At 44.4% G+C, this 12,669-nt stretch overlaps 1 long non-coding RNA gene across 1 annotated transcript in view; it reads right to left on the reverse strand.

Annotated features, from left to right (window-relative positions):
* Positions 1 to 515: 515 nt before the first annotated feature.
* The window catches only part of LOC146776079 (uncharacterized), a 56,354-nt gene continuing 44,200 nt past the window's right edge, over positions 516 to 12,669 (reverse strand). Inside the window, exon 3 of the long non-coding RNA XR_014971980.1 lies at positions 516 to 904. This is a non-coding gene — a long non-coding RNA (uncharacterized LOC146776079). The remainder of the gene's footprint in view (positions 905 to 12,669) is intronic.

The following is a 12,669-nucleotide window of genomic DNA, read 5'->3' on the forward strand; positions in this document are numbered from 1 at the left end:
ACCAAAGTTGTTTGCAAGATAATATGTGCCTCTTGGGCGTTGAACAACATTGCCATCTGACAGGACTTACACATGCCTCTGGACCCTCAGCAACATCAAATCCAGGGAACCCTTGTGTTGACCCAAACAGAGGGCAGGGTATGTAGCCACGTGACGTGATCAGCTGGTTAACATTTTTCTTCTTGAGCTACTAGTTTGGTTATGGCCTTTAAGTGGTTTCACACCCTGTTGTCAATGATGACTGGTGGACATTTAACACTCTGTCCATAATTTCCATCCAGAGACAACTCTGTAATCCTTTCATAATGTATGCAATTAAAAGCTTTATTCAAGAATGAATAGATATCCCATGAACAATAATTTATGGGGCATGTTTGTAGTCTGTCTGGACTATAGAAGACTGAAAAGTCAAAAATATACATATCCCTTTGGACCACTACATACAATAGATCTGACTGATACTCACATCTACATACACAACACCCAAGGGAACACACTTACTCTGGATGTAAGAACACTCATGTTCTATTTAATAAAAAATCTAAACTTTCAATAAAAACATACAGTAGAATACATCATAGTACATTCAGAAAAATACGATAAAATACAGCATAATACATTCAAAATGTTATACAATCTATACATACACAATAAAAAAATCCCAGAAAAGATTATTGCATGACAATCACATTTGTCATCTGGTCATTAATTTAGAACAATACATAGACAACACACAGTAAGAGAATACATTCTCTGTCCAAGTGTGGTTTTATATTCCACAAATTCAACCTAAAACTCAGCATAGACGCGTTTCGGTGGATGAGCTTGATACGACCACCTTCTTCAGTACAAAAACATGAATACATCTTCTCCTCAAGTTTATGTTACACAGCGTTCCTGTTTTCTATAAAAAAAGGGAATTTGTAAAACCATAGGTCATAGCAACAATCATTCAACATCTCTAAGAGTCTTTAAAATGTATCCTCTGTAGTCCCCATAATAAGTGCTCCAACATCCTTCAGTGCATTTCCCACAAGGACGACTACATCAAACTTCCTTCACCCGTGTAATTCACATTATATGTGTCTGAATCATACTTATAAAAAAGTCCCCTCGGACGACTCACCGCTGCAAGGCACTCAGTGATGGGCCGCATTCCAATTATGCCACCGGTTTGATGGTACCTCCACATTTCTAAACAAGTATATTTTTTATCAATTTAGGGGGAAAAGACCCCCCCAACCGCTTATCGCGGTATGTCAAATCCATTAATAACCACTGCTAATAGACCCCGCTATTGTTGGGCTAAGGATACGGCTCTGCTTCCTAATTATGTATTACAGCTTTACAGTAACGCTTTATGTACCCCAATGTTCTATTCTCCCTTACCTGTTATTTATCGCAGCTCACTTATAACAGGACTCGATCGTCTAGCCCGCAGGTCCTCTGATCCGGCAACTTTGTGATCACTAAAGGTCCCACTCTCTCCTTATCCGCATCCAGCTGTCGTACGTGCGCGCCATTAGTGCGTCAGACATAAACATGTGACCCTAATGGTCTAACTGGTCACGCCATCTTCGAAGGGTGAAGAAAGTAATAACAACCCTTAATTACAACATTCCCTCTGTAATCCTATGTTAATGGAGTTGACTGTCCTTTTGGGTACTTTATCACTGAGAGAATCCAAAAATACAAAAAATACTCAACACTCCTATGCCATGGAGCTAGAGTCATTCATGGAGGACCCTGTTGGTAAACTGTTTATAGGGCCCTACTCACGTCATGGTTAATGCATACGTCTCGCGAGATAACTCTCAGACCACACCCCTGCGCCATCTTGTAAAGGTGAATGTCTAAAAAGAAAGATCACTTCTTCAGTCTTCCTTATGGAGCTTTGTGTTAAAAAGGAGTACCTACTAACCTTCCTACTGGGCACTGCTATACCCACAAATATCCTAACAAATACTGGGGCATAACCTTTGAATATGAGCGGTAGGATATTTGTGGGTATAGCAGTGCCTGTTACCACTGGGACTGTTGCCTGTCTCATTGGGGAGTCCATCCCCCATAATTCAAAGAACCAGGAGGCGCCAACACGCTTTGCCGCACCAGGAGGTGCTAAAAGCAGATCCGGAAACCCACAGCGCTGGTGAGCCCGTTACCGCTGGGACTGTTGCCTGTCTCTTTGGGGATTCCATCCCCTATAATTCAATGCACCAGGATGCGCCAACGCGTTTTCCCATGGTAGGAGGTGCTAAAAGCAGATCCAGGCACCTGCAGTGCGGGACGCCCTTGGGTAAGCCTGGGCCACTCCCTGGCCAAGGGCGGGCCTGTTCGCCATGCCCGTCGGAGCCCGAAGGAGGCTTGGCTGGCCCCCCTTAACGTCTGCTTTTGGGGATCAAATGACTCGAGAAGGTCAACATGTTCAGTGTCTGTTTGCACATGTTTTATTGCTTTACCCATTAAGGTACCAATTTATTTCTTTTTTTAGACACTTTTTACTTCTTATTGGGCTGCTTCTGCTTTTGCTGGACCTTTTGCTTTTATATTTACTCTTATCTTAATATTGTTATATTCCTGGGACAATGGGCAAACGCAAGGCAGGGGAAGCTGTTAAAAATGAAACCCAGGGTAAAACAACTAGGAAATCTGGGAAGGCTAGATCAGGTACGGTTCAATCAAACTTGCAATCCTTGGCTGAAATCGATCACTTTATTGAGGAAGTTGAATAACTCCTAAAAACTAGCAGAATAAAGTGAATAAAGTGATAGAGAAGAGTCATTGGCCAATAGTTCAGCGATGTTCAAGAAAAAAATGATAGTCTGCGAACATCCAGATTCGATTACTAGCGGTGTTTGTGACTCACCAGAGCTTGTGGTATCCTAAATGAAATAACCCCTGATAGGATCAACTCGAATGGATTAGGGCGATTGAGAGTTCCAAATGACCCTTGTATCCCAAAATTAATGTTGTTGCTAATGTTCCCTGTCCCAATCGATTTGAGCTGCTGCAGTTGGCTGATGAAGTCACAGGGTTACAGCCTACTGATGAAATCATTGGGCCTCAAACTGAGCCCAAAGATATAAACCAAGTTTTATCTACCAACAATGGATGTGTCACCTCCAAGGATTTGAACAAACAACAACAGGAGATTACCTGCCAAAAATATTCAAGGAGGCCCTTGGGAAGGGTCCTAACACTTACAAACACACACCGGTGCAGACAGAGGCAAATATCAGAATGATCCAAAAATATGATTATTTAATCAAAATAATTTATCATTTTTATTTTCATGTTATCAAAACCATTTTATCAACTTTTTGCAAAATACATACATTGCAAAGCGATATTCAAAGTCAGATTAATACAATAGCCATGTCCCACACACCTCATTAAAAAAACACAGTCATACTATCACACATTCCGAATAACATCATCATTTATACAACACAACACATTTTTATCACATCAACAAAGTACATCAAGATGGTAAAGCTGCCACATAATGGTTGGATGACAGGTTCACAGTTATCATCCAAGGAATAAAGGTAGGGACAATCCAGCTACCCAACAACAGTGAAAACGCCAACGAGTGTTTCGGTGTCTAGCCCCCGTCGGGGCTACACCTTCATCAGGGCGAGGATGGACAAGTGGTGTGGGACAGACACACCTGATAGTAAAACACGTTGGAAAAACCAAATTTTTCCAAATACTTCATAGGCTCCGGGATGGATGAGTAAACTTCAATGTATACCAAGCAAGGTCCGATTTGGTCCTGACCAATAATTTAGTACAATAAAAGTCCACGAAAGAGAGGAGATAGTCGGGACTGCCGCACCAGGAGATACGATCCAGAGGCTACGGCCGGAGATTCGGGCTTGGTACCGGTCTCCAAAACAAGTAATAATGATATCTGGATATAAGGATAACCTCTATCAGGAGATAATTCTTCCGGGCTACAACGTGACCGCCATCCCAGGATTTGAACAGTCATCTTGGAAGGCTGGATAGCAAACTGGACCAACTTAAAAATGTTATTCTATTACTATCGGACCAAGTCATCAAGTTATCATCTAGCCCCTGTTTGTGTGAACATGCTTCAGTCTGCCAGAGGAGGGTTACCGAACCAACACCTTCAGCTCAGTCTAGTACGACTTGTAAAATCCTCTCTCCTATGACACTAAGTTCTGCACCTCAACAGGAGTTCCCTAATAGCCATAATAGATCTCAACCGGGAAAAGCGGGTGTCCCACATAAGACGCTGAGTAGCTCTCAACATATCATTCTCAAATCAATCTCAGAGCCCTTAAGGCCATTAAGATCGCAGAATTCCTGGAGCTGTGCTACTAACAGCACCTCCCGCATTACTCAGCTGAGAATGATGGAAGATCATTATCCTAGTGTATGAAGTAGGCGGCCTAATGTTAACGCTTGACTGCTAACTTCCAATCCATTGAGGAGACCCTGTGATAAAGATCACCGTTTGGATTCACAAGACTATCTACACACTCCCCAACTTAATTCTATTTTTATGACGGAGGTCCCTAAGCTGAAACCTGGCTCCTATGAAGACCCCGAAGCCCTGATTAACAAAGCAAACCATTGTCTGAGAGTTGAGAGGAAATGTCTCTCAGTGATCAGATCCAACATTGTGCTCGCTTAAAGGTATACATCGAGATCATCGATCTACGACTATATACAAGTTTCTTTTATATCACCCCATCTCGTCAAAAACGTGGTCAACTTTGAGTTAAGCACATTTATTTGCACAAGAGCCAAACCCTGAGAATAAGGTTAAAGTCATTGCTGCCTTCCCTTGGAATCTCATGGAACTCTGTTGCTGCCACAACAAACTTGGATGAAATAGACTGACTAAGGCTGTCTCCTAAAAGGGACTCTAAGTTACAAATGAAGTCAAGCGAATCAGATAAAACTTGTAGATTGCAAGTAACCTCTAATGCTATAGGGTGCACTGAAGCCATTGCTCCATCTTCTGCTGATAGAAGTAATTGTTTTGTACATTGCACTGGGGGTGAAGTAACAAAGGTCTTGGTCATTAATCAGACGGGCTTGGTAGGTTTATGTATCTCAGTAGGGAGTCAGGTCCACGCAGCCTCTCATGTTATAGGTTGCATTGACGTATTTGCTCTATGTCTTGCTGAATTGGGTGAATTTCGTGATTACTGTGCGGGGGATGAGGCGATAAATTGCATGGCTAACCATCAGGTGGGGCAGGTAGATCTATATTTTCCAACAGGGTACCATAGTTACACTGATTTACATCCAACCTCATTAATCTTGTGTAAATTGTACAACAACTTTGCAGATAACCGGTGTAAGCACTATACCATTAATAATTCTCACCTCATAGAGAACCTTGCGCGAAATGAGATTTTACTTGTCCCAACTGGAAATTAGCTGAGTGGCCAGAGCAACCCCCCTACTTTTTGAAAACTACTATCTTGGAATATAACTGGCGTGGGGCATACATTAGTTAACTATGACTGTCTTAGTTGATATATGATTGTAGCCACTCCTGGATGACATGGAAGTGGTGACGTGTCTGGATAGAGACCACAATTCTCTTGACATAACTCTAGTTGGTGACTCCTTGAATCAAGATAAAAACCAACAGACAACTGTCGTGCCCGCCCCTTTGGTAACAAATAATCGTCGTTATGTTTCTTGGCCGAATGATATGTCTAAACACAAATTGTCCACACAGATCTATAACATTTATGTAAAGCACCTTGAAATATACGAATAGTCGAGAGAGGAAGCTATTCCTGTTTTGGGTATAAACACTGGCCTATTTAAAGCACTATGGGAAATCTTTTATCAAATTACTATTATTAAGATTTTAATGCCCCCAAGGTGGAGAACTGGTTCAACCTGGTTTGTAAATTAGCAAAGACAGCTTTGAGGAGGGCTATAATAGATGGGAATTGTACCAGTATCAAGAAAGCAAGAACTACATATAAGTCGACCCTGACCAACGCTAAGAAGGACTGGGAAAATAAATGATTGCAAGATATTTTGGACGCCAGTAAAAATAATGGCACTAGATTATTTTGGTGCTTTGTTGCCCAAACTAAGTAAAAAAAACTAATTTACATCATTATAGCATTCCCCCAGATAAATGGTTGGCACATTTTACTGCCCTCTATGCTCCAGGCGACCCCCAGGGTTTTAAGGGCACCAGCACTTTTTATGCACCATCCGCATTGGACCCTATCACTCCCATTGTCTTTAGTCTGAAAGAAACAGCTAGAGCAATTGATTCGCTGAAACCTGCAAAGGCCCTCGGCCCAGAAAAAATTCCCTGTGATTTGTATAAATCCGAACCCTCGATATGATCCATATGTTTAAACATGTTGTCAAACGCCATAGTAGCTGGGGGAAAGGAACCAGATTTCTGGCTTGGAGCAGAAATTTTAACAATATACAAAAAAGGTGATGCAGGGGAGCCATCTAATTATAGACCTATCAGCCTCATTGATAATGCCCAAAAGATGTTCTCAAAGCAAATCTTAGTGACACTTCTTGATTGGGTTAATACTAATGACATTTTATACCCCCTCCAGGCAGGATTTAGATTACGAATCAGCACAACAGATCAGATTTTTAGGTTTATGGTTTTATATTGACAATATGTTTTACTTCAGAAACAAAAACTATACGTAGCTTTTATTGACCTCAGCACAGCATTTGATCTCATACCACGTTCTGCTCCCTGGCAAGCCCTGACAAGTAAGGGGGTCCAAGTTAACCTAGTACACATAATAAATAAATTGCATGTGAATAACTATCCACAAGTTCCCTGGAATCCGAACAGCGAACTAACGGATCGCATTCCCGTAGAGAGGAGTCCGCCAGGGCTGTGTTTTAGTGCCTACTTTATTTTCCCTGTATATTAATAATGTTGTGAATGCTTTAGAACATTGCAGGAATGACTCCCTGGTTTTGAATAATAATAAGATACCTATTTTACTTTTTGCTGATGACTCACTTCTTATATCTAAATCACCAATGGGTCTTCAAATTTTAATTGATACGTTTTAAAATGTTTGTAATTTAAGACGTTTAGAATTAAATATAAATAAACCAAAGTTTATGGTGTTTGGAAATATAAAGAAGGGAAGTCGCAGTATCCATGTAGGTGGTGAGGCTCTTGAGAGAGTACATAACTTTGACTACTTAGGCGTCAGACTCATGGATAACCTAATGTGGATGCGTCAACTAGATAAATCTACACAAATGATTGAACATAGATCTAATGCTATTTTAAGGTTTTACAATCAAACTACGTCACGCATAATTTCCCCTGCTGTGGAAACATATCGAGCAACAGCAGAGGGAGCTGCTCTTTATGGAGTGGAGATTTGAGGCTGCGGGAATGATGATTGCCAAGAATAACTTTATTAGAAGGCTTCTAGGATTACTATCGAGCTCACCACTAACCCCCATGTATTTGGATGTTGGGATAAAAAGAGTTGCCAGCTTGGCTATTTTAAAAACCTTATTATATAGGCTCAGACTTTGGTCTACACCTGAACTTGAAGTTTTTATAGATTGACTGGTAGAGCTATTGAATTTTCAAGGTGCCAGGGATATTCCATGGGTAAAGTCCATATCAATTTGGTTTTCTAAACTTGGAATCCAGAACTTTTGGGACAACCCTAAAACTATTTCAAAATCTGATAAGAAATTGCTAAAAACTCGATACTGGGCTTACATTAATGAACGTTATGCTATGAATAGTCAAAATGGGTCTGTAATCAGCACATTTCTAGCCTACAAGCATAAACTCATGTTTGAAGAATGTTTAGATTTAATATTCCAAACCTCAACTAGGAATTTGTATATACGGTTCCGATATGGAATACTACCTTTGAGGTTCTTTACTAGTAAATGGCGCACTAACCAATATCTCAGAATTTTGCCCTACATGTAGCCCGGGTATTGAAGATGAGAAACATGTATTGTTCTTCTGCAGGGAGTATCGTCTCACATGTCGCAAATGGCTAGTTCCAATCTGCAGCAAATTGTCTACCCATAGCCACCTGGAAGCATTCAGGATTTTAAAAGTCGACACATCACCAAAAATAGTGTTTGCTGTGAGTACATTTTTGCAAGCAGTGCGGTCTAAAAGACTAAAAGTTTTAAATGCTATACTTTGCTGTGTTCCCTAGATTGATGCTTCCTTCGATGTATTGCTGCTTACCTGCCTATTTGTAATATGCACGAACACTTTATGCATTTGTTGTACAGTCCCCAATGCACATTTGAGGACAACATTTGTAAATGTATTGCCTCTCATTTTGCACATTTTTTAAAGTTATACATATTTTAAATTAGCTAGCACCTTAGTATTTGCTGTTTTTTGCTCATTCTCCCTCTGAGTTGTATTACATTTTATTGCCTGAAGGAATACTTCCAAACAATAAGAAAGGTTTTGCATGAATACTGTAAATTTAATTTTAAAGGGTATAATGATGCTGTATTTTTGTGCACATAGGTCCTTTCTAAAACAAGTTTTATGTACTATTCTCCTTGTATATTGATTGTTGGTGCCCGGTGTTTATTCGTTTTATGTATACTTTGGTGGTTATTTTAACCGAATAAAGTTACTACCACTACTACTATAGATGCTACACATACCTTTGCAATTCTGATAAGGTATGTTGACCAACAATAGCAGTGGTTATTAATGGATTTAACATACCGCGATAAGTGGTTGGGGGGGTTCTTTTCCCCCTAAATTGACAACAAATATACTTGTATTCTCTGATGTTTAGAAACGTGGAGCTAACATCAAATCAGTGGCCTAATTGGAATACGGCCCATCACTGAGTCCCTTGCACCAGTGAGTCATCTGAGAGGACAATTTTATGAGCATGAATTAGGCACATATAAGGTGAATTGCATGGGTGAAGGAAGTTTGATGTAGTCCTGCTTGTGGGAAATGCACTGAAGGATGTTGGAGACTTATTATGAGGACAACAGAGGATACATTTAAAAGACTCATAGAGATGTAGGATGATTGTTGCTATGACCTATGCGTTTACAAATTTCTTTTTTTTTAATAGTAAACAGGAACGCTGTGTAACATCAACTTAAGGAGAAGATTTATTCATGTTTTTGTCAATCAATAAATCAGGTACTTGTTAAGCACGACTACCCACCCGTATGGGTCTCAAGGCGCTGGGGAGCAGGTTGGGGTGCAGGTTCTAGTCCATCAAGGAGGAGGTCTATCATGAAGATGGGGAGTTATGTAGTCTGTCTGAGGTGGAGCGGTAGGACGTTCCAGGCTCTGGCTGTGAGGAAGGAGAAGGAGCGGCCTCCCAAACTGGTCTTTCTGGCATGGGGGACCACAGCGAAGGCGAGCATGGATGATCGTAGGGTGCTTTGGGGTGCCTGGAAAGCGAGTCGGCTGTTCAGGTAGGCTGGTCCGGTGTTGTAGAGGGCTTTGTGTGCGTGGGTGAGGATCTTTAAGGTGATTCTAGCCTCGATGGGGAGCCAGTGGAGTGTGCGCAAGTGCAGGGAGATATGGCAGTGTCTTTGCAGGTTGAGGACCAGTCTTGCGGCGGCGTTCTGGATGTTTTGTAGCTTGCGGGTGAGTTTTTTGTTTATTCTGGTGTAGAGTGCATTCCCGTGGTCAAGTCTGCTGCTGATGAGGGCGTGAGTGGCGGTCTTTCTGTGCTCCAGGGGGATCCATTTAAAGGTCTTACATAGGAGGCGGAGGGTGTGGAAGCAGTAGGATGCAACGGAGTAGATCTGGTGGTCCATTTTGAGCTCGGAGTCCAGGATGACTCCGAGGTTGCATGGGTGGTCCAATGGGGGTGGGTGGGTTTCCGAAGGCAGGGGGCCACCAGGTGTCGTCCCAGGCATCGGGGTGTGGGCCTATGATGAGTACCTCTGTTTTGTCCATGTTGAGTTGTAGGCAGCTGTTGAGTTTCATCCATTTGGCGACTGCTTCCATGCCTTCTTGAAAGTTGTGTTTGGCTGCGTTGGGTTCATTGGATAGGGAGAGGATGAGTTGGGTGTCATCTGAGTAGGAAACAATGTTGAGTCTGTGGGTTCTGACAATAGGGGTGAGCGGAGCCATGTAGATGTTGAATAGCGTGGGGCTGAGGGAGGATCCCTGGGGGACTCCGAAGGTGGTTGGTGTGGGGTCCGAGAGGAAAGGAGGGAGTCTGACCCGCTGAGTTAAGCCGGAGAGGAATGTGCGGATCCAGTCGAGGGCCTTGTCCCGGATCCCTGCTTTGTGAAGTCTGCGTGTTAGGGTGCGGTGAGAGACTGTGTTGAAGGTGGCTGAAAGGTCGAGGAGGAGGAGGGCTACTGTCTCTCCTCTGTCCAGGAGGGAGTTGATGTCGTCCGTTGCGGCAAGGAGGGTGGTTTCTGTACTGTGGTTTTTTCTGAAGCCGGATTGGGAGGAGTCAAGGATGTTGTGCTCTTTGATGAGGGTGGCGAGTTGGCTGTTGATGGCTTTTTTGATTACTTTTGCTGGGATCGGGAGTAGGGAGATTGGTCTGTAGTTTACGAGGTCGATAGGGTCTGCAAGGGATTCTTTAGGAGGAGGTTGATCTTGGTGTGTTTCCAGTCATCGGGGAAGGAGGCATTCACCAGGGAGCGGTTGATGTTGTCGAAGCATGGGTGTGATGGTGTCGCTGGCTCTGCTGAAGATGTGTTGGGGCAGGGGTCCGTGGGGGCCCCGGAGTGGATTAACTTCATCGTCTTCAGTGTGTCATCGGTGGTGAGGGCTGTCCAGCTGTCAATGGTTGGCTTCAGGGTGCGGGGTGGTTGGTGAGGGTTAAGTGTGTTGGCTTATTTCATCGAAGTTGTCGTAAATGTTCTTGATTTTGTGGTGGAAGAAGATGCTAAGTTTGTTGCAGAGGTCTTGTGAGGGAGGGATGTCAGTAGATTCGCTGGTGGGTTGGTCAAACTCTTTGATGATGCTGAAAATCTCTTTGCTGTTGTGCGCATGTTTGAAGATTCTGTCTTTGATAGCTGTTTTTCTCATAATTCTGATGAGTTGGTGGTGGGCGTTGGTGGCGGCTCTGAAGTTGTTGTGGGCTTCTGTGGATTTGGAGTTCCTCCAGGCCTTTTCGAGGTGGTGGCATGTGCGACTGGACTCTCATAGTACTCATCTGGCTTTCTTGGTGTGCGTGTTGTTGTTCTTCTTGAGGGGGGCTATGGTGTTGGCGCTGTCGGAAATCCATCTGTGCAGAGTTCAGGCTGTGGTGTTGGGGTGATCGTCTTCCACGGTGGTTGGGGTGGAGTTGCAGAGTGAGGAGGTGAGCTGGTCGTTGGTGATTTTGGTTCAGTTTCTTTGTGGGAGCAGGTGCTGGTGTCTGTGGATGGTGGGTGTTCTGAAGGTGAAGTGGATGTATCGATGGTCTGTCCACGGGAGTTCGGTGTTGTGACTGAAAGTGACGAAGTTTCATGTTGTGAAGAGGGGGTCGAGGGTGTGTCCTGCTGAGTGTGTGGGTTTGGTTATGATCTGGCGGAGTACTATGTTTTGGAGTTTGTCCAAGAGTGATGTGGTGTTGGGGTCTTGTTGGTGGTCGAGGTGAAAGTTGAGGTCTCCCACCAGGGTGTAGTTGGTGGACGCGATGGCTTGCGGGGAAATGATGTCCATGATGGAGTTGATGAAAGGTCCATGGGGTCTGGGGGTTCGGTAGATAAGAGTTCCCCAGAGGGTGGTGGTAGGGCTGGCCTGTCTCTTGAAGTATAGGTATTCCATCAGGTCTGTGGGCTCGTCGGGGAGTGTGGTCAGCTGGAGGGTGGATTTGTGGATGATGGCGATCATGGCGATTCCTCCTCCAGGGCGGGTGAGGCGGTCCTTCAGGGAGATCTTGTATTCTTGGGGAAGGGCAATGGCAATGTCCGGTCCAGAGGTGGTGTTGGTCCAGGTTTCAGTTAAGAAAACGACATCCGGGGTGGTGCTGACAAGGAGGTCTCAGATTTCGGTGGCGTGTTTGTGGAGGGATTGGAGTTTGAGGAGGATGCATTGCAGGGTCTTCGGTTCTGTTGTGTTCTTGTGGGCGGGTTGTGCTGGATTTGTGGTCTTTGCGGTGCTGCAGGAGTGGCGGCAGCGGTGACAGCTGAAGGGTCCATTGGTGTCAGCTGGCCTGGGTTGAGTGCGTGGAGTGCCGCTGGGTTGTAGCATTGGCGGTTCTGAGATCCAGGGTTCCTGGCACTGGTGGCGGTCGGGTCGCAGACGGACTTGCCTGTGGCGCAACAGCGGCGCACCCACTGAATGCAGCCGCGCAGGAACCGCCATTAAGTAGGGGTCGGGTAGGGCTGGACAGCTGGGAGGGGAACTGGAACGGGCTGGTCGCGCTGGGGGGAGGGGCCACAGAGCAGAAGAAGAGGATGCAGAGGGCAGAAAGCTGAGTGGAGCGAGAGAAGGAGTCTGAGGTCCACTGGACTACCAGGGATGAGGTGCAGGTATGACCTGCGGGTGGAAGAGGGCCTCGAACACCAGCACTACGGGAGTGCAAGGGCTCACAGAGGACCTCACTTAATGGTGGAGCTGTGAGGGTGTGTGTGCAGTTTCACTGACAGTGAGTCAGTAGTCTTGCTCGCCTGTCCCTGCAGCGGCCACCATTAAGTAGGGATTGGGGAGGGCTGGACAGCTGGGTGGCGCGAGGGGAACGGGAACGG

This window comes from Triturus cristatus, chromosome 12 (genome assembly GCF_964204655.1).
Source record: "Triturus cristatus chromosome 12, aTriCri1.1, whole genome shotgun sequence".
NCBI lineage: Eukaryota > Metazoa > Chordata > Amphibia > Caudata > Salamandridae > Triturus > Triturus cristatus.